At 43.6% G+C, this 23,410-nt stretch overlaps 1 protein-coding gene across 2 annotated transcripts in view; it reads right to left on the reverse strand.

Moving 5' to 3' along the window:
* SLC9A9 (solute carrier family 9 member A9) overlaps positions 1-23,410 on the reverse strand; it is a 510,438-nt gene that overhangs the window by 276,036 nt on the left and 210,992 nt on the right. The gene's annotated exons all lie outside the window — the stretch shown is intronic.

Below are 23,410 nucleotides of genomic sequence, written 5' to 3' on the forward strand. Positions count from 1 at the left end.
TATTCACAAATGTTCCTGATAAAAAGTGCACTTTTATGGCCTGTGCACAAATGGGCGATACAAATCACAGCGTGCACAAAATATTCTGCTGTGATCTTGTCATAAACCACAAAGTATTCCTCCTCTCTAGTGTAACCCTTCAGAAACAGCCCAGAAGACGTTCAGAGCATCACAGTATTAACCCCCGGGGAGAGACAAAACTCTCATTTTCCCACCGAAACAAATGGCAGCAGCTGCCCGGGGTCATCTTTTACACCCCAATTCTGGTGGCGGCCAACAAATTTATTTCCAGAGGGAAAAATCAATCCACCAATAGGCAATCTGGTCATTTAAATATTTTGGAGGGCATCTCATTTGCCACTTTTTTTTTTTTTTTTTTAACCAGGGCCTCAAATCCCTTCATATTAAATGAAGGACAAGGTGTGTCCTATTTTAGGAAATATGAACTCCATATTGCAGCATTAAAATGAACAGATGTCCCAGAACCAGTAGCTTTGGGGAGACTAAGGAAGTAACGTTTCAGATTTTCTTTTTTGCAGTTTTTATTTTAAAATGAGGTCTTTAATGAGGAAAAATCAAGAGTTTCGCAGTGGGTTCTGGAAGGGACTTTGTAGCAGTACACAGAGAGTGAAAAGTACACTAGACAGACTGGCTTGAGATTAGATTGGATTTTGCCGAGATGTAACTGAATCTTTCGTGGCTCGGATGATTTGAGCACGTTAACTCTCCGACCTGAGTTTTTGTGTCTAGAGACTAGTTAAGGGGGGGGTAGGGGAGTAGATTCCAATTCTCTTACACGAAGACGTGTGGCATAATAAAGGTAGTTTTAAGTGTTCTTAGTTTTTCCCCGGAAGTCTTTAAACCCCTAAAGTAGGCCAAACACTTCTGCTTTGATCACGTAATTGGATAAGGAAGATAAATGTGGATCTCGAATGGAGCCCTGAAATGTATGCAAGAAAAGGATTGCTTTTGAAGTGTTTTTCTTTTTGTAAAGTGTTGTGCTTTGCAGAAAAAAAGGAAAAGCAAACCCATATTCTCATATTTGGGTCCTCTGTTTCTGACAGTCCTGGGAAAGGGTGTAAAACCTCATGGCCATTATGAAACTTGGTGCCCAAGGCTGCAAATGTTGATGTGTGAGTTGGCGTTCATTTTCTTCATTCCAATGAAGAAAAATAATGATGAGAAAACATCCCAGTTGCGTGCTCCTTTTCAAACAAAGGTTTTTGCATAGTAACAAAGCTTTGTAAATAATTCTGTTGATTCCTGAGTCTCTACCAGTAGATCTGACCTGCAGCAAGGACGTTTTCACCCCCATCTCCACCTCTACACTCCCCGGTTGTGTTTTCCCCTTCTGGATGCTTCCCAAGCTTGGAGCACTGCCATCACGTCATTTGGCCATATCCCGTACCATTATTTATTACTTATGCAATGTTTTTCTTTAAATCAACTCATTTTTATTCAAATATCAGAGCTTTTATTAAAAAATAATTATGAAAACCCAGGTTTGATGTGCTAATTATATTTCTATTTAATACATAACAGATTATGTAATCACTAAATTTGAAAAAAATGTTCACCTGTGTGTCACCTTAAATCATCTGGTAACCCCACTGGTTCACAGTTTGCACTTTGGGAGATGTCGCTCTCTTCCTGGGCTCTGACCTCACCCAACAAGGTACAGCCAAACTTCATACCTTCCCTGTGACATTTGACTTAACTGAAGGGAAAAGCTTCATTCTCCTGGACCTACGGGACTTGTCCACTGAGTTTGCCAGCTCCCCAGGATGCATGCCTCAGGTACCTGCTCTGTGCCAGGTGATGCCCCGGGTGCAGGGACTGGGGGCAGGCAGGGAAGGGCATAGAGAAGGGAAGCAGAATTTGAGTCAACAAGCTTGTTACTGAACGGTATGCAAGGCATATCGAGGCAGAGCAGCCTGAGATGTAGACGGTGACTAGCTCTGGTTATGTGCTGAGTGTGGGTTTGTGAGAGATATGCAGAATTTAATGGTGCGAATGAGGAGAAGGGTGCTATTTTAGAATAAAGGAGCTAGGATTTGAGCAGGAAGAGAGTCAACAGACAATGAGGGGCCATGGAAGGGCAAAAGCAAAGGCAAGGAGGCAGATGAGCTGAGGGCCTTTGGAGCAGAGCTCTACAGTGAGGACTGGAGCACGGGGAGCATGGACGTGGGCACCTGAGGAGGGTGGAGAGAGGTGGGGCATCACTCAGAGCTTTAAATTCCATATTAAGAATATACAAAAGCCCTCACATTTACATAACATTTGTTCCTTTTCTGCCTACGTTATAACTTTATGGCCCTGTGACATCTCCGCCAGGTAAACAGGGCAGGGATTGCTAGCCCACCTTTCCCTTCTTTCTTTTTTTAATAAAATAAAGAAACTAAGGGACAGAGAAATTAAGATCAAATAGCTATTAAGTTCAAAACATAAATTTCTTGCTTCTCCCTCAAAAAAGTGATCTTATTGGGAAGAAAACATGAACCCTCATCAGAACTGTTGAGTGAGCGTTTCACTGACTATGGGGCAATAGGAGTTCAGGTACCTGTAATTTCATGCCTGGATGGCACATGGCAGCACCTCCTGCATGCAAGGATAGAGCGGAGTGCATTGTATGGGGACACAGCACCCTCTCTCCCCTTCTACGAGAGGTGAGAGCTTCTCGTGGAAACCTGCTTTCACGGCGGGCTTAGGCTCCCGGACTTAAGCTTTGCCAAGCCTGGCCTGGGTCTTGTTCCTAGTGGCTGGCACATGGCAGGCTATATAAAGGTTAATCGAATGGAGGCAGGATGACTGGAAAGTAGAAAGGAAGGAAGAAATGCAGACAGGAAGGAAGCTTGCAAAAGCCACTCATCCCTTGAAATGAATTGTCATCTACCAGCATTTTTATCAGACAGTGACTGTATGCAGGCATGTTGTGGTTACTTTTAGGGTCATTAATCCAAGCCTGAAGGTGACACTTGAGACTCTTAACTTGAGCCTCAAAGAGCTGACCCTTATTGTCTGGATGGCCTTGGCCAAGTTACTTCATCACGATCAGACTCAGTGTCAAAGTCTGTAAAATGGAGATAATAGTACTTACCCCCCCCCCCAAAATGTGGAGGATATGAGGTACATTTAAAACTTGTATATTTATCTTGTGGATTGTAGGGCCCTTCACTGAGTGCTGATTATGTGCACAAAAAAAATAAACACTCAGTGAATATCAACCCTCATCACCAGTGTCATCATCATCCTGTTAACACTTCCGCAGGGCTCATAATGTCAGAGAGCAGAGAGCTGTGGCTGAGCCAAGCCTCAGTTCCAACTGTAGGGTGGCTGCAGAGGAACTAGGCATTTCTGCGTGGGAACAGAAAGGTCTCCAGGGAGAAAATGGCCATAGAAGTGAGGCTAAAAACTTGTCATGGTTAGCACGAGCTTTTGGCTCTGGGGATCAAGGAGGGCAAGGGTGTCCTAGGCAGACTGGGCAGGGTCCTGCCCCAGGAGAGGAACAGCCCAGGAGGCTGAGCTTAGCTGTGCCGCCCCTGGTTTAGCAGAGACGTTCTGCAGGCAAAGCCCTCTGTCTTCTGGTGAGGAGTGAGGCAAAGTCATCAGGAACCTGGCAGCCCAGGGAGGCTGCATCTCTCCCAGTTTCCAGGATCTTAGCAAGTTATTGCTCCAGGCTCCAATCCCTGGCAAAGGAGGCATCTCTCTGGGCTCCGGTTTTCAGCTGCCATACTGAGGCTTGGGATCATGGAGCAGCAGCTGCAGAGGGTCTTTTTCGGAAACAACTAAGGGTTTGGGTAGCACGTATCGTTTCCCAACTTCAACCCAAGAGAGGGAGGAATGTCATGTTCTAGCAGTTTTAGCCCTTTGGACTTAAGAGAGAAACACTGAGGGAGATGCTTGACCCAGGAGGGGATGCAAATACTGGAGGTGGGAGAGGAGGGAACTGCACTTGCAGCTAATCTGTGTGGTGCTTGTTCTTTGGGACGCTACTCTGAAGAGGCACTGTTTATAACACCAGCTTGCGAAGATGGATCTACGAGCCCCACAGTTCTGGGAAAGTATATTTAAGTTGGACGGAACCCACATCCTTGAAAACGACATGACCAGAAATACATAGCGGTGTTTAAATATTCATCTCATAAATTGGAAATAAGTCCAGGTTATTGATTCATTCTGTTCAGGAACAGATTATTCAGCGAAAACTAGTTTGATGATGGCATATTGTATCCATTCTCAGAAATAAATGCATGCAGCATCTTTTATTCAAAAATTTTGAAATGGATGAAATATCCTAAATTACTTTGATGACAGCAATGTGCATAAAGCATCACGTTGCTCACTGTATCACTGAAGATTCACAGACATGATGGCAACTCTAGCATCTCTCAACTATCTGTCTTTTCATCTTCATGATGTTCTTTCAGGGAACACACATGGCAGCTGAGGTGGTGTTAAGAGTGTAGAAACTGAATCTGAGATCTGGGTGCAAATCTCAGCTCTGCCACTTACCGGCTGTGTGACCTTGAGCAAGTTCCTTAAACTATATGCACCTCAGTTTCCTATAAAATGAGGATAATTACAATAGTACCTATCACATAAAGCCGCTATGAGAATTCAATGAATTAACGTTTATAAGGCTTTTGAAATGGTACCCGACACATAGGAAAAACTAGACAAGCGTTTAAGTAACCATCCTTCTTCTCATAAACCATCCCTCTGTCTGCTCTTCCTCCTTCTCTCTCTCTCTCTTTTGAATTGAGTGCTTGGTTTAGTTCCAAAAAAAGTATTTCATATTAGAAGTCCAATCAGCACCTCAACTAGAACAGAATTGCGACATCATCACCTGTCTTTCTTACACTCTGACTGACCGCTTCCTGGCCTAGGATCTCTGGGTGTTAGGGATCATTTGATCTTACAAATTGTTTTGTTTAGAAGGGTATGTGACATGTATGCTCAAAAAATGCTAGTGATGAAGGAAAAGAATGAGAAGGAAAGGGAGAGGAGAAGCGAAAGAAAAGGAGGAAGAAGAGAGGAGGTATTGCACTTATGCTGAGAGTGAAATGAGATAATGCAGGGAAAGTGTCCTATAAATGGTACCACCATCACTGCCGCCAATGCCTTCCCCTCGCACTCTGGCCACCTTTCCTTTCTGGATCCTACTGAGTCATCTCTCTCCTGATTCTTACACTCCTTCTCAAGATCACCAATTTCCAACACCATCCACTCCCGTTATTCTTCACTGCTACTGCGGAAGTATTTTACTCACAGAAACTACCCAACAGCGTCAAGCTCCTGGGCAGCTGTTCTTTTATAACAACACTCTCCTCTGACTGGTCCTCCCAACTCGCACAGTCCACTGTCCCGGGCACCTGACTGGGACAACCCGCTTCCCTTCTCTCCCAGTCCAGTCTCACTTCTTTTGTTAACGTGAAATCAATGCCACTTGAAAACTTTTAAAAGGAAAGTATTAAGCAAACACATTGTATCCCTTTCAGAATTCCTATGAATTTAATCATTAAAGAAAAAAATGAGAAAATGATACCATAGCCAAAGATATACAAAAAGACCTTCCATTTTCTCTGCCAAATCTTTAATCCTTAACAAAAAAATTTCTAACTACTGGCACTAGTTTATTAAAGAGTTCTTTGTTAGTTGGGATATATATATATAGATATCCCATATATATATCTATATATACATACATAGTTTACTTTTTCTCCAATGACTGCCTCCAACGATTCCCTCTTTGTGCTGGATGTGTAGTTCCATTAATGTACGTCTTGGTCCAATTCCATTATTCAGTTCCTTTCAGTTATTACAACTTAGTGCAGTCCAGCTTAAAACCTGAATCTTCAAAGCAGGATTCTTCTTTTCCCTGTAGAATATTCTAGAGCAGCAGGCAGAACGGCTTGGAAGGGAGGAGAGGCAGAGGAGTTGTTCCTTGCCCTCCCTCCAGGGCACCAGTGCCCCTGGTGTTGGAGACACAGAGGCGGGATGGGGAGTCAAGCTCTCCACCTTATGTGGCCCACTGCTTGTCTGTGGTGGGTGGGGGTCCCTGGCCTCACTCTGGTTCCTGCTTGATCCCTCTCTTGGAGGTCTCTGTTGATATGGTGGGACTTCCATTTTGCTGACAATCCCCTCACAGGAGCCACTCGATCCTCCATCTGCCCTGACAGCTATACACATTCCCAGCCCTTTTCTATGGCTTGGATCAGGGGCCACTTGGGCAGCTTGGTGGCTCTCACCCCTCTCTTGACCACCAATATCACTTATTTGGGGTACCCATGAGGCCCCTCCATGAGCCATGAGGCACTGCGCTGAGTGGGCTCACCTTGCCCACTCCCCAGACACACCAAACCAGAGAGCCTTCAGGTCCTGCTGACACAGACACAGAGGCTCCAGCTGACTCCTTTCAGAAATTCTAGGCCAGTCCCTGTGTTCTTATGCACTCCCACTCCAAGAAGCCACATCCAACAACCCTCTCTCCATCCTCTGTCTTGAGAGGGCCTCAGTCCCTCTGCAGTTTCCCCCAGTGGGGACTGAGCTGGCAAGGCCTCTTCTTGCAGGCAGCCCCAGTCTATCCGGGTGATTTCAGGGAGCCCCTTCCACTTGACTTAGGGGAGAGGAAGCACTCCCATGGGGAGGGAGTTCTTATACTGACTTGAGGCCAAGGAGATGGGATGGGGATTGGAGGAAATGAGGCTGATTCTACTGCCAATTACGCCACTTGGGAGGTGTTTGGTCCTAACTGCTGGGGAGTCCTGCTTCTCTTTATAGTATGGAACCTTTTTGTGACTTTTGTTTTCAGCTGTACCCCCTAAACCCAAGTTGGAAAACAGGAAAAGGCCCACAGGATGAGATCTCTTGAGACCTTTATGTCAGGGTGCTTCTAGTTTCTTTTCTCCCCATCTAGATTTCTTTGTAATTCTGCTCTTAAGGATACATTTTAAGGAGAAACACAACATAGAGGGGCAATGAAAATTTGTAAAAGCTGTTCGGTTTGGTCGGCTCTGAGTGTCACAGGGAAGAAACAAAGTCGAGGAAAAAGTAATTACAGTGCTATTTTGTGTTTAAAATTTTTATCTCTTAAAATAAAAGAAACAAGTGGATCCTTATCTATTATTTATCTTTTAATAATTGTACCAACCTGCCCTTTCTCAAGAAGTTCCTTAATTATGAATAAGGAATTGATTTTTATGGGGCCAAGAATGGTGTGTACACATTGGAATTCATTCTGGCATCTGCCTGCCCATTATTCTGGCTTATGTTCTGCCAAAGGCCGATGAAGCTCTGTCAAGAGAATCTGCTGTAAAACATAATGACTTCAGGAATTGGGGGCATTCCAGGTACCCTGGGAGGTTCGAAGAGCTGCCTGTTAGTAATAAGAGGTTCTGGCCAGAAGTTTGCCGAGCTTGAGTTAGAACCATAGGGTTTCACCTTCCCAAGGGCCAACGACCCCGCAGGGTGGAGAGTTGTGTTGGGGAGGCACATTAATTAATACCTTCAGCTTCTAGAGGCCCGTTTAGTTAATGGTTGCTCCCTAAGAATCCAAATTCATACCAAAGGGTAATTTTCCAAATCTTTGACAAATATCACTTTGTCATTTTGAGGTCTGGTGCAAAAGTAAAAGACAAGGGGAATTCTGCGGCAAGCACGAGTTAGGGAATCATGGCTGCCCCAGAATAATCCCATCTCAGGCTGAATTAACGGATTCACTCCACCAACAAATATTTATTGAGGACCTCCTGTGTGCATGAAAGATACAGCAAGAAACACAACAAAGCTTCTGATCTCATGTTCCTTGCATTCCAGTGGAGAAGACAAGATAATAAATAGCTAAGCAATAAATATCTGATCTAACAACAGAGACTGAAAAGAAAAACAAAGCAGCATGAGGGGACGCGATAGAAAGTGACGAGGGTGCTGCTTTTTAGTTAGGGTGGTCAGGAAAGACTTCTCTGAAAGATTATTAAGTGGAGTCCTGAATGAGACGGAGTGGGAAGAGCTTTCTAGGCCTTAGGCAGAGCTCGGCTGGTGGGTCTGAGGAGATTCAAGGAGGCTGTGTGGCTGGAGGCATCAAGTGAGGAAAGAGGGGTGGGAGACAGGGCTGGAGATGGGGCTCGGGCCACATCTTGTGGAAGCTTCAGGCCATGTTTAGGACTTAGGACTTTCTTCTAGGGGTGAAAGGGCAGCCACTGGAGGGTTTGGTGTAGCGGAGAGCTGTGGTATAGAATATTCCAGGTGAAGGCTATGTTAATAACAGTAGAGGAAGCTGGACAGGAAACAGCATGGTCGCATTCTACTCCTCAACATCTGGAGCAGACCAGGCATCTCCTTATCCATCTGGATGCCATCATCTGAACGAGGCCTGACAAATCACGGCAGACCATGGGAGAAAGAGTGGGGTAGTGAGGAGAAAGAAGGAAAGAAGGAAGAGAGTTTAAAGGACAGATGAATTCAGCAGAAACAGCTGCATTGAGCATCTGAAAGGTGGTCATGCAGAGGAGAGACTGGCCTCATTCTTTGTGTTTCCAGAAGGCAAGATAAAGTCCAAAAGTAAAATATTATAGGTGAAAAAGATTTCAGCTATATAGTCTATTTCAAAATTTCCTAATTCTTAGATCTGACGGAAAATAGAATGGGCTCTGTAAAAAGGTAGTGAGTTCTCTGTTGTTGGAGATACTTAAACATGGAATGAAAGAGTTACTTGCCAGGGTGCTATGGAGAAAATTCATGCACTAGACGGTTAACAATGTGGGCTCAGGGAACCTCTCGCCCCAAGAGTCACTGACTCACTATTTTCCAACTTCCTCCAGGATGACCAGGAGAGGGGTGTAGGGTGCTTTCCGTGCCAATCCAGATCCTGCCACTGGCAATGGCTGAGCCCTCAGCGAGTAAGCAGCAGTACTACCATGGGGATGCAATGAAGGCTCCGATGATTGAGGTTGGAGTCAGGTTGATAAGGGCGTCAAGAACAGTTACAAATTTCAGCTCAGAATAAAGCCTTTGACAGATTCCTAAGTGGCTCTGGTCCATTAAGTTCCAACTTGAAGGTGACAAAGAGAGCTCTGAGTCTAAAATTGGTTAAAAGGGAAGCAGCGTTAAGGGAGGTCTGTTATGAATTATATGTGCATTTTCTTTAAAAGGAGATCTTAAATTACTTCGCAATTTAGCCTGAAAAGTCTTGTCAGAATTGAATTATTCTGTGGGCTTTGAGAAATTTCCTCTTACACCTAATACTGAGAGGAAAGGAATTCGAGATAGTCCTAGAGGTAAAAGTAACTTGCAAATTCTCTTCTTATTTCGTTTTCTTTTTTTCTTTCTTTTCTGAAGCAGAAACAGGAATTTGAATCTCACTTCTGAGAGCCTATTTAAAAGAGAGAGAGAGAGACTAATTCTCATGATCTAATGGGAATTTCAACCCCTTCTCCAACTTTTCAGTTCTTGAATCCTCACTAATGAAAGCTTAGCTCCAAAGAGTACTGTGATACGTGAGTGAACCTTTTAGTCATAATAGATATCAAAAGATAGAGAAAAGTAGGTTAATAGCCACTAAAGATGGAAATCTAGTTAAAATGGAAATATAATCATTAACAGGTACAAGCAAGACCAAATATTAATCCCCAAGGTTGAAACGGAGAAGGAGGTCAGGCGTTCTAATGTTTGCTGAAAACTCAGAATACTGACTATTCCCTGCATTCCTAACTATGGAAGATTCACGAGGTGTCAAGCACTGGGTGAAGCATTTTTTTTTTTGTAAAGATTTTATTTTTTTCCTTTTTCTCCCCAAAGCCCCCCAGTACATAGTTGTATATTCTTCGTTGTGGGTTCTTCTAGTTGTGGCATGTGGGACGCTGCCTCAGCGTGGTTTGATGAGCAGTGCCATGTCCGCGCCCAGGATTCGAACCAACGAAACACTGGGCCGCCTGCAGCGGAGCGCGTGAACTTAACCACTCGGCCACGGGGCCAGCCCCTGGGTGAAGCATTTTTGTAAACATTATCTCATTTAACCCTCACAGTAACCCCTGAAGTAGGTGCCATTATGATTTCCATTTTATAGATGAGGAAACTATGGCTTAGAGAGATTCAGTAATTGTATATATTTCACCTCATTCAATCGTCCCAACAATCTAATGAAGAAAGTATCTGCATTTTAGAGATAAGCAGACTCCGGAAGGGTAAGTCATTTGCTCAAGGTAGCTTACTAGTGAGTGGAATAGCAGCTATTCAGCTCAGGTCTCACCCACTGAAGCCTGCGTACCGGGCAGACTGGGCAGTGGGAACCCTGGATCTCTCACCTGAGTGTGCTCACAGACAAATAACTCAACAAACGCTTCACCTTCAGAGGATCGAGGCAAAGACCACCCCTGGGAGTTTGAGACTTTAGGACTTCTGGTCCTAATTTGTGGGGAAAATAATTGCATTAGCTAATATATCCACTTCAGTATGAGGAATTCTGCTGACAACCTAGTGATGCTTGGGACAGGATTTCTTCACGGAGACCTCTCCTCTGTATTGAATGGGTTTAGTATGAAACTATATTCCATGTCTCTTGGCGTTCACAGCACCGCCAGTGCAGGGCTTCATCCTACGCAATTGTCCACCCTGTGCTCCTGCGTGATGACTGTCTCTACAGTAACTGCTAATCTGTGTCTCACTGTCTTCCTCTGAAAAATGGTAATGGTAACCACTGTGCCTCCTTCATAGAGTGGGGATTAACTGTTCAAATGTGTGTACAGTGCTTCTCCCCGGAACATAGAAAGCACTCCATATGTTAGCTGGTATTACTGTTGTTACTCTTATTGGTATTAATATTATGGTTGGAATGATCACTACATCTTCCACCATTTGCTCAGAAGAAATCACTAAAAACTGAACTCTGCTTCTAAGAATATGGAGGTATTTAGGGATTCCAATTAATGTGTCAGAACATTATAAGAATCTTCTGGGGTAGATGAGCAATATGTTTAGAGTGAGATCAAATACTGAATTCATCTTTTTCCTAATGAGGCCCGTAGAGCAGAAGGCTACTGAGATAGTATCAAACAAGTAGACAGGTGCGTGTAAATTGTTAACAATAGCTAAGCACAAAAGATCCATGGTTGCCTTGCAAATCCAGCAGAGCTGAACTTGTAGCAGCCTTGCCGGAGAAGGGGACACCAAGGTAGACATACCACAGAAACCTTGTTCCTGTAGTTGAAGCAAAAAATATTCGTAAACAGAGGGTGTCTAATGAAGTTGTGTGGAATTGCTGATTAGCAACAACGAGGAAAAGTCATGAAGCCAATGGGGTTTGCTTCCATGGCAATCACCACTTTGCAGCTCACTGCATGCTACGTAGAGATGAAGAAGAATCTGCCAACAGGCCGTTGCTTGCACTGGGGCCTGCAGGGTCTCACAAATGCTGTGTGCTGAGAACAGAGATGAGTGGCTGAATGAAATGCTAGTTTCCTCAGGCTGGCTCAAAGGACTTTCTATAGACAATGGGCTGCCTTTTTGATGTGGGTGCCTTGCATTCTCACCTTAGACAAACCTCACTCCTATTACAAAAAGCTGCCTGAGACAGCCTGACGGACTCTTTACCTGGTGACAAGCCAACTCCCAGAAAATATTTGCACCGATCAGCTCATTCCTGCAGACCCTTCCCCTGTTCTTCCACTTATTAGCAATTAAGTGAGCATCTGGGCCCCAAATCACAACTTAATTTAATTAAGAATCTGCATCCATCTTTTTAGAATTGCAGATAATTTCGCTTAGTTCAAGCTTATCTTTGGAGGCAAAGCACATAGTTATCTTCATAAACTGATGTATTTTACCAAGGCAGTTGCCTCACCCCCACAGATTTCAATTTTATGTTTGACGCATGGAAACTGCAGACCAACAAATCTTACCAAAGAGGGTTTTGCTTCCACGTAATGTTTGTAAATTTCATTACCTGTGTCTAGGAGTTGCTATAAAGTAGATATTATGGAATGCTAAAGTTCCACAGAAGAGTCATCTCTGATACTAGATCTTCAGGACACAGCTTTATCTGGAATAAGAATGTGGACTTAAAGGTATGTTTGAATCTCAAACTAATACAACTTGTAAGAATTGAGACATTCCTAACTCAAGCATTTAATAGGCCTTTCCCACCCCATGCATTACAGTTTCTACGACTTGGAGTCAGAGGCCAAGCATGAGGACGAACACTTCACTGGGCCATTGCCGAGCTGTGAAGGAGCACAAGCCACTGCTCGGTGCTGGGAGGTAGGGCCCTGTGCTCTGAGGCAGTCTTGAAACCTCAGGAGGATAGTTTGTACACAGCTAGGCAGGTACTAGCTCAGAGGCTGGGGGAACATGCAGGCTGGAAGGCTCGGTTGGGAATTGGGGTGGAGGGAGGTCAGTGGAAGGCTTCAGGTTAGAACCAGGTAAGCAAGCCACAATGAGTAGTAGACCACCAGGAAGGGGGCTGGGAAATCAGCGATTCAGGGAGCCCAGGGATGGTGTGAACCCAACGTAAATGCATACATGCACTTTTCTGGAAGGAGATTCCTTAACTTTCATCACCTTCTCCATTTAGGCCATGACCCCAGAAAGGTTAAAACCACTGAAGCAGGAGTACAAACATACTGATGGTAGAATAAGAAGGCAGTAGTCAAAAGCTGAGGCAGACAGCAATCTGCAGGACGTGAGACACAGGGAGAACCAGATAACCTGTGCAAGGTACAGGAACTGGGGGCCTTGGCAATGGAGGAAACCCTGGGCCTGAGCCATGGCCTTTCACACACCTCCTGCTCAGGCCCGGGTGGTATGGGAGAACATATGTGAATAAGGACAGGTCAGAAAGAGTGACAATTCCTGACATCTGATGAATGAATGAAAAGCAATTGGATGTATTGGAGTATACGAGGAAGTCATTTGGCTTAAAACTAATTAGGCCTGACCTTGCTTTTCCAGACAGGCCTGACACGGCCTGTTAAGCATGCATCGTACATGTGCTTTAAACATTTACAATGTCCCAAAGATAAGAATGATGCCCTTAAAGATAAGGATGTTGCCTCCTCATATCAGCATTTCTTTAAGGATGAGCATTTCTTCCCAGAAACTAAGAATTAATTACTGACCTGCTTTAACTCATGTCATGACCACTGACCTGCTGGCCACCGACTTGCTGTGCTCCCCTTGCAACCACTGACCTGCTGTGAAGCTAAGCATCTCGTGACAACAGTAAAAGAGAAATTCCGGTCATATGTGATGTATGCTCTTTGTTCCAAGATGGTATATAACCACTCGGTACACCCCACTTCTTCAGAGAGCTTCCTTCCTTGGTGGAAAAGTTCTCCTGGGCTATAATTCACAAAATCGGCTCATAATGAACTCACCTCAGTTTTGATTTATAGATTGATTATGGATTATTTGTGTTGACACATCTCAGTATATCTAGATAGTAAGGTGAGGTTTTGAGAGTTGTCTTTATACACGAGTAAATGACAGAGTTAGGAAGTATAGCAGATAACACCATGAAGCACAAATTAACTTGTAGCCAGGATCAAACCTACTCTCTATTCATGGTGTAGTTTGTGTCAACTTTATTGATTCAATACATCCAAAGTCACCTGCCAGGGTACCCACCATCACCACCACCACCACCACCAGGGTTTGGCTCTCCTTGGGTCAACCAGATGTGTGAGACACAGCAGCTCTCAAGCATGGTTCAGTGCAACCCTGGCAAGATCTCCAAAAGATCCACTGTCTTTATTTATATGTCATGAGAGCAAATGGGGGAAACAGGCTGAAGGTCCCCCAGGAATTTGGGGGAGAAATGTCCTTCGAGGGCTAAATTATGAAATAAGTAATACATTGATAATGAAAAGCATTTGGGATGCAGATGTCTCTTTCTGACATGGATTAAAATTAGAGACTTGTTTGTATGATTCATAAGGGTAGGAGCAGGTAGCTGGGGTGGATCAGAAAGAGAAGCTGGTACAAGGTGCCCAGAGATGGGGCTCCTCCTGTTTGGAGGGCAAGCGGCAGATGGCGAGGGCTTCTTTTTGACCATTCCCCTCCACTCCTTTTACGGCAGGGCTCGCTCACTCACTCTCTTTCTTTGCAGGTTTTTTTTTTTTTGGACAGCCGTTTTTCGTATTAGCATTCTACCCATTTAACGGGTATGCTCCCAGCTAGTGCTGAACTTCACTTCTTAAGTGGGACTAAGGTTATACAGAAATTGCAAAGTCTTTGAGAGAAAGGGCAGAATTCAATAATTATTCCTCATTGTCTCCTCTGGATTAAGCGTATTCATTAGATTTTTATTCAAATCTATTAACACCTTCTTGGAAAATTCAGTTTTAAAAACTGCCTCAGGGCCATTGTACAAAAGCATCCAAACGGAAACAGAGGTGAGCCGATGATAGGAGAGGAGAAGGCCATACAGATGGAAACAATAAAGGACTGTGACTGCTTTCACATCCATTAAATGTGCGTGTGTGTGTACGTGTGAGAGAGAGAGAGGAAGAAGCTCTAAACAATTTTATGCTGAGAAATAGCAAAATCCCTGTGTTCGTGTGTGAAAAGCCTGCGTTATCACTTAATGCTAACGAAACATCGTCAGGAGGAGGCCAGCACATAATCAGAGGTTACAGCACCATGAGTGCATACGGAACGTGATGCTGAAGGCCCAGGTAATTTCATCACAGCAAAGTATGCTAAGCCCCACAAACCTAACGCCAGAATGTGGGGACCATAATGAAATTGAAAGTCTCAGAGAAACTGATGAGTGCCTCTGCCATATTCTGCCTTGGAATTGCCTGACAGTCCTTGGCTCTGGCGCCAGTCTGTGTAGGTGGCAGAGGAGAGGAAGGAAGGCATTGGTTCTGTTATATTATTTAAATTGAAAACAGCCAGCCCTTGCAATTCTAGATTTTAAAAAAATGAACTTAATCAGTAAGTTACCAAAATGATGAGAGAGAAAAAAAATAATTTCCAGCTTTTCAAACCATAATAGAATAAACTAGTAAGATATAAAATTGAGTCGGTAAATTGAGTGATCAGTCTGTGTAACACCACTTTAATTTTAGTCTTAAGTACTGAATTTGGAAAGCATACATGGTCTATTTCTGCAAAGTGTTCAGTGTTAAAATTCTCTTGGACTTTTTGCTTTCTACACTGCAATGTTAGTAGCTGCCATTTACTGAGGGCCTTTTGCAAGCCAGAACTGTGATATGCATTTTTGTATACATTATTTGGAATCTTATCAACAACCCCACAGAAGAGATAATATGATCTACACATCACAAGGAGAAGTTGAGGAAATTGAGGAAGGTTAAGCTACGTGGCCAAAGTCGCATGGCAAGTAGGTGGTAGGACTGGCATTAGAACCCGGCTCCGAACTTCCCATGTTGCCCTCCATCTCACTGCCCCCACCCAGTAAGCTCTATGTTGGCAAGTATGTGCATCAACAAAGGTTAGTTATATGTGGTGGTCCCAATAGGCAAGTTCTTCTCTTAGATGTGTCTTCATCTTAGATGTGTCTGGTGAGGTCTTTAAAGCATCTAGTTTAACTTATGCCTGCATATTTCTTTAGTTCTTACTTAACGTGTTTATTTAACTAAAAAAAAAAAAAAGTGGCTCCAAGGGCAGCTGAAACTGAGGCGGAACAGGGTTAACTCTCCTTCAGACTTTCCCCTAGGCTTAACAAAATGTTTATGTTTGAAAGGTAGAATGTTTTGCTTGTTATCTGGCAGGAAGTGGCATATCTGTCCTTGGCTGCCACTAAATTTTACAGATAATTAAAACATTGTTTTTCTATCAGAATGGAATGTATTTCCAAAGGGAGTGTCTACTGGGGGCAAAATGATGGACGCCTACACCACCAAAGCGAACTTGAGGACATCTAGACAGGATGTTACCAAGAAACGGGACCCTCAATGAGTTCTCCTGAACACATGATTTGTGCTTCAAAACAAGCAAGGGTTTGGGACAGTGGTCCGTGGTGACTTCAGCACACCAACAAAGGTTTTGAGTGGAGCTGATGGACCTGACCCTCCTTGCGGATTCAAGATCCTCCCTGCAGAACCATATTCCCCTGGCTTCAGAGGTGGCTCAGCAAAACTGAATGTATTTATTAAATGAGAAATTATACTAAGATGAATCTTGTGCCAGATGGTGATCCCTTCTCTACCGAAAACACTTATGAAACATCAGCTTGAGGCTACCATACCTTGAAAATGTATTGACTTCTTAACGAAGAGAATGATTATTTCCCTTCTTTATTGCTGCATACCATTCAACATTCCCTTTTCTGCATCAGGATTTAAATCAATGTGTCCTTCATTCTTGCCTAGTTTAGTGAAAATAAAATTGTTAGAGTTACATTCCTTTTGTGTCTCTCAACTAAGAGGTGATGCAATGCCATAAATAAATTGATTAGGGTGGTGTGGGTGAAGTGTAGAAATGGGGGGGGGGTGCAGGAGAGATCACGAGAACTGAACTGAACAGAACCTTTAAGTCGGGCAGAATCTTGTATTGACTGAAAAACTACCCCTGATTGCCAGGACAAGTTATATATGGGATAAATGTGGCCGGTCAAAAAGCAGTGAAGATTTCTCTGGGAAGATTCCATCAAGTGAACTGTTCTAATCCCAAATTCTGGCTTACTCGTGTGTAACAGTTGCTTGGTTGGCTTGAATGGGGAACAAACTTGGCAGAAGAAAGGAGAGAGATGGGACACACTGCTTGCTGCACAATAGATTTTAATATGCTGCCTTGTCCTCTAATAAAAATAAAGCAATCCCTGGTGGCTGGGCTGAAAGGGGGAAGGCTTTCGTTTTCAGCCATTTCCTGGAGTAGGATGAGATGGAGCCTTTTTGCAATATGTTTCCTATAGCCCAGGGCAAAAATTTTCTCCATGGGCTTCTCTGCTTCTGCTGAGCCGTGGGAGAAAAACAAACCAGGGTGCAACATCATTTAGCAAAGTTTGGATGAAATATAATTTTGGCGGTGAAATATACACTCTAAAGCTTTAGGGCCCACAAAAAATATGGAATAACTTTTCTTCAAGGAATTTGAACCTCGTGAGAGATAAAGCAGATAACATAAATCCTAATTTCTTCTCAGCAGATAATATAAATCCTAATTTCTTCTCAGCAGATAATATAAATCCTGATTTCTTCTCAGCACACGTACACAACACACACTCAGAGACGGAAGTGGCCACACATCCCCACACACCTGAATCATCTCATCAGGTGTCAGAGTTCTTCGAAAGCGAGTGAAGGATTTTGATTTTGATAGACGTTTGTGCTATGCTCAAGGCTTATTTATCTGTAGTCTTACAAGAACAACTTTTTGAGGTTTTATTATTTCCATAGGTTACCCAATATTGATATCACTTTTCTGTTCCCTCATAGACACATCCTGTGGAATTGTCTGGCTGCTTCCATCAAGGACATGATCTATGGGATCATTAAAATGCTGTGACATCATGCTTAGGGATTATGAAAAACTCACTGGAAACTCAGCATACAGGTGCTCCCCTCATAATGTATAAAGTCTTGAACGTGTGTCATGACAAACATTTCTTTGCTAGCCTTCCTCTTCACTCTCCTTCTTAATCCTTAGCAAAAAGAAAGTGAAAGAACATTTAGCATGAATCCATGAAAGATGCTATTAATCTCAGAACTGAGTTAAAAGGAGACTGAAACTTACTCGTATACTATGTCATACTTATTGACTGAGGTGGGAGCAAATTGGTTCCCATAGTCTCAAATTTAGAGGTTCCTCAAAGCTCTAAGGAAGGTGTGACCCTAAAAGAAGCAGAAAACTGGCTTCAATTAATTCTCATCATCACTGTCACTGCCATTAAGCACTCCTGTTCAAAGAGGCATATGAGGTTCTGTGGGGTTAAAAACAGATGCTGCTGCGCGCTGCCCTCCTGAGAATCCCAGTGCCAAGAGCTGGTAACAAGCAGTCGGATTTTAACTCAGGGGCCACTGCTACAAGGCTCCGTTCCCGCCTGCCATTACCTGAGCTCGCAAGCTCCCTGGTACATTTCTTTTGAACACATTCGCACACCTTTTTCTTTTTTAAAAATGGAAATGTTGGTGGGACAAATCCACTTCATCGTAAGGGGCACATTATTCTGAGAGCAGAGCTTTCCTCGCAGATATCAGTGTCACTTCCACCACTCTGTAATAAGTGGCTGCAGCTGTTGCTATGGAGACTTTCATTTTTTAAAAACTGTATCCACACAAAGACAGGCGATGCAGCTGTTTCCACGAGGCATCATAAAACAAGCCCAGATGCAACGACGCTCCTGCCTTTTGCCAGAATGTGGGGGACGTGTCTGTAAGTCCAAGCAGAATCAAAGATGCGGCTGTGGCTATGCTCTGACAGGGGCTTCTCCGAGGACAACTCAGAGCTGGGAGAGCTGAATTTCTACCTGGTTTTCTCAGGCAGACACTTAGCACCAGGGTGTCGCTGTGGAAGCTGTTCACATAACTTCCTGCAATAGCTGCCTTTGAAAAAGATACCCTCATCCTCTAAATCTCCGTACACCACCCCCGAACATTCCGGAAGCAAGCTCTACTGACAAAACTTGCTCAGTACTTGTTTATCTGCAGTTCCACGGCCCCCTACCTGCACATTATTAAATGTTGCAAGAAAGTCAGCCCAACCTGTTTAAAATCATTCCCCACCTTCCGGGTAGGAAGTGTGCTGCCTGCTGCCGTCCTTGCCCTTTAACGCAGAGGGAGTTTGGTTTTCTCTACGGGGTTCAACAGGCCCCAAGAAGACAGAAAAACACCTGCGGAGCTGCGGTGTCTCGAACAACAGCACTACCTTTCTCAGGGAGCAGGAATCTTTTGTTTGTTGGGTTTTTTTGTTTGTTTCCAGGGTCTTGATTTGCTTGGCAAACCAGATGCTGAAAAGTATGTGAATAGAACTCAACAGCTTCGAAAGGTTGGTGGTCTCAATCTTTCATTCTAAACAAGAGTCAAACTAGTTCCCCTCTAGTTGACCAATCCCTCATTCCAAACGAGATTCAAACTAGTTCCCCCTCGTAGACCTGGAGGGGCAGGGAGACTACGGCAGCAGAATAAGTAGGAAATGAAAGCCCACCACGTGCCTCCTGGGGAAAGGGTTTAAAAGAAACTATCTTCTCTGTCATTCTCTCTTATTTAACTCTTAAAGAATGCAATTACTTTTCTGGATTTCTCTGTATTTTATCAAACAATCAGTTGCAGCTATTTTGTTGTTACTAAGACCATTGAATTATAAATGGTATAAATTGCCAAATACCAGGAATCTAATAATAAAAGGACTTTACTTGGTAAGCATAAGTGGTTCTTTTATTCTGTGAGGAGGGCCTTTGTTTGCAAAGAAACATGGCTGTGCTTAACATCCGAGTAATCAGCAATCTTTGTGGTGGTGGTTGTTATTAAACATAAAATTGAGATGCAACCTACAAATAACCTGCAGGAAGCTGTGGGGCTTTATGAGCTGAACAATTGCCTCTGTTTTCTCCTAACCTGCCACTGCCACTCTCCGTGCCCCAGGCAAATGCCACTTCTCTCCTTAGTGCTCTTGCGATGCAAATGGCACTAGGGGCCGACCACAGACAAGCACTGGGAACAAGGAGAAATCCAAGTTCCTTCACAGTGTCTTAAGTGTTAAAATGTCATACACGATGAAATTGAAATAATTAAAAGAAACGAACACACATCTGCAGATCCCTCAAGACCCGTACGAAATAGTGTCCCCAAATATTGCATCTGTTTTCTCATCATCTCTCCAAGTAAGACATCCATGGCTCTTTTCATTTTTGTTTTAATTCAGAAACCAAAGGAAATATGGAGAATAAAGTCACTTGTGCAAGGTCGTGCAGCTGATCAATAACTGTCCCAACTATTGTTTTCTGGCCTTTGATCTCCCTGCCCAGTGCTGCTTTCCCGTCTCCAGCTGCCCTGAAAGGTAGCAAAACCTGAGAGAAGTTGTCTCTGAACAGACTAGAATTAAGTGTGCAAAAAATAAACACAAGTAGAACTTATTAATTTATCAGGTTTAAATATTAACATTGGTAAGTCAACCCTTGTAGCTCATAACTCTCCTATTTCTAAATATTCATGATGCACAGATTGGTGACATTCTTGTTCCCCCAGTGGATTTGAGATCACCCTCCACAAACTCAATTCACAGTAAATCAGAAACACTGATCAGTATGAAAACACCCACGCTGGTCAGCAACCATAGCTAAGGAAAGAATTGGGAAATGATTTCCTAGTCGTTGTGAGGAGCTAAGATAACAAAACACAGTGGATACAAACTGTTAACTAAACCATAAGCCCGAAATACTTTCTTCACAAGTGCTTTCAATTACCTCAAATGCTCTCTTTCACTAGGCCCGAGGTTGAGGGAAGAGACCCAGTGGGCCGCCTCTCACCCCTGGCAGGGCTTGCTGAAGATCAGAAAACAATGTGGGGAGAAGCTGTGTGTGATTTATTTTAACTGAGCATAAGAAAGTGGCGACGGGGGGATGCGAGCGGAAGAGCTGCAAGCGTGTTTGTTTAAGCACACATTTCATTTCCCTTAGACACGGGAAGCTGAGGGGAGAAACAGTCTCAATAATGACAGTAGGGGAGTTATTTTTCAAAAATATCCTCTCTTTGATGCATTGCCCATATGATTATTTCTATTGTAATTCATGTTTATTCGTTCAATGAATATTTACTGAGTACCTACTAAGTGCTTGGCACTATGGTGGAGGCTGGGGATATGCAGGTGAATATGGGAGTGGGGAGGCAAAGAGACAGACCATAAATACAGAAACCAACAATCAGTTTTTTGAGATGGGGAATGATCTGTGATCCTCCCCACACAAAGATTTAAAATAATTCAGAATTTAGAACTATAAAGTGACTCCACAGACAATATTTTGTCTGAGTTTCATCATATTCCGATGAAACAAGTTTTATGGTGAACTCTATTTTGTAGATTCGGGGACTGAAAGTCAGCAAAGTTCAGTGACTTGGCCAAATCCATTTCAACAGTAAATGGAAGAGCCAGGATTCAAATTCAGGATATCCTTCTGCAAAACTACTGCTCTTTCACTGTATCATACCACCTCCATAGATTGTTTTTAAAATTTGTGTACCTATGTACAATTTCCAAATCCAGTATTACACAGCCCTCTAAATTCATCTACTTAACCCTCCCACCCCCACTGCTAACTCACAGCACTGCAGATTTCAAGTTTAACCAAGCTTTCAAATGTCACTGTGAAGAGACAGGAGGGCTGGGGTCAGACCCTTGGGGTTGGAAGTGAGTTCTGCCACCCTTGGGAGTAGCAGTTTACTGGGAGAGCCACTTGACCTCTCCAAGGACAGTAACTTACAGGGCTGCTATTAGGATTCAGTGGGACAAGTGGCAATGCACGGCACACACCAAAATGGTTACATGTGCAGCTGTGGGGAGTTACTACTTCTCTTTGTCTCTAAAAAGGAAACAACAATAGCGCTAGTTTACCTTATTTATCTCTTAGAGTTGTCATAGGAATCACATTGTCTAACAGATGTAGGAAGACTTTGTGAATGGCAAAGTGTAATCATCGCTAAAGGAATCCTCAAACAGATGTCTGAGGAAGACATGTAGCTAAACTGGGCTTCTCATGATTGCCATTCACAAGGAGGACCCCAGTTTGCTGCTGAAATTTGGGGTCCATGTCATGGTGTGAGCAGAACTCCGGGCAACAGCCCCTGTGGTCTAATTCCTAGGTTCTCATGCCCAGAGGCCTCTGAAGCACATCTTTATGGGGCTCTTTATTGAGCCCATTATCTAGTCATCATGTAGCATCACCCAGAAGGAAGGCCCAGTTATACATATGAAGACTACGTCTGTGCGTTTCCTAAGACTACAATCAAGAACACTATCTACTATGTTCCCTGTGCCCTACGGCTCACAGAGTTCAATAACAAAGCAGCTCAGGCAGATGATCTGTGTGTTTTCTTTCACTGACTTGGAGAACCATACAAACGATGTTCTTCCCTTTTCACGTTGTTGCCAGGAGGCTCAGAACAAAATTTAGTGCTAACTCAAGGATCTAATTTCTGCCAGATACCCATTTTCTTGTTTCTTTTACGAGATGTCTTATCATCTTTGACTTTTATCTATCCTCTTTGAAAATACGTATTCCTTAGCCCTGTAAACGAACTTGATCCTTTGCGGAAGTAATTGAGTTTAATTCAAGATATCCTAAGTTTGTTGAGTACCTGTTAGGTGCCAAGCAGAATATTGGGCTCTAGAAAAACAAAGATGAAAAGACACGAAGTAGGGCTTGCTCTGAAAAAGCTCAAAACCTAGTGATGAACAGCTATGTGGAGAACCACCCATGCAAGCAGGGGACAGCCACGCTCTTTGCAGAGTGAATAAAGCAGGATGAAAGTGTCAGTGAAGGAAAATGACTTCTGACTGGAGACGGCAATTAGAACGGGGCCTGAGGAAGAAGGAGAGGTTGGCGTTAGGTCTCAGGGTAAATTAGAGTCATCTGGCCTATGGTGATGTGGGGACCTGGAATTGGCCACCCCAAGATATGTCTCTTTGGCATCAGGATTATTTGAGGCTGATTGCTTTTGATAAACTGGGACAGGGAAGGAGGCTCTGAGGAATGGAACTTGCCCTTTGTTAGGACACTTACATTTGTAAGGTAAATCTCTATCTGTGAAAGGTGCCTCCCTCTCTGTACCAGGAAGAAGAAAGGTGGTGACCTTCTCTCTAGAAACTCTTAATCAATACGAAAGGCAAGGACTTAAATCTGCATTTTATTGTGCTTGTCTGGTAACCTCCTGTAACTGACTTCCCTCCCCCTCCCAACGTTGGCATTTCTTTAAGGATTAAGCATCTTTCCTTAGGGAAGGAACTGATTGCTGCGCTCACCTGTGACGGCCCAGCTCCAGACAATAGACTTGCCTCCGGCTACGCCCTCTGAGACAGCAGACCACTACCTGCTGTGTCCATCAAACACTGTGCTGACAGGGCAATCTTGTGACTATTGTGGGAGGAACATTTTAATCACATGTGAACCACCCTGTTTGGGGGTATATAACCACTATGTGCACCCCACTTCTTCGGTGCCCTTTCTTCCTTCGGGAAGAAAGGCCCCGGGCCATGGTTCCTCATAAAGCTTTGTTTAATTTTCTCTTACTATTCTGTCTCATGTGAATTTAATTCGTTCTCCAGCCAGACGAACCCACCTTTGGGGAGAGGAAATGTCTTCCTTCCTTACAGTGAGAAGCTTAGTGTGGCTAAAGGGAGCGGCGGACTAGAGGTGGAAGTATATGGGGTACAAATCAAAAACAATTATGTGCTTCTGAGGATCCGGGAACACAGTTTATATGCAAGAGACTGCAACACAGTAAAGGCTACTTTTCTACAT

Source organism: Equus quagga, chromosome 1, assembly GCF_021613505.1.
Source record: "Equus quagga isolate Etosha38 chromosome 1, UCLA_HA_Equagga_1.0, whole genome shotgun sequence".
Lineage (NCBI taxonomy): Eukaryota > Metazoa > Chordata > Mammalia > Perissodactyla > Equidae > Equus > Equus quagga.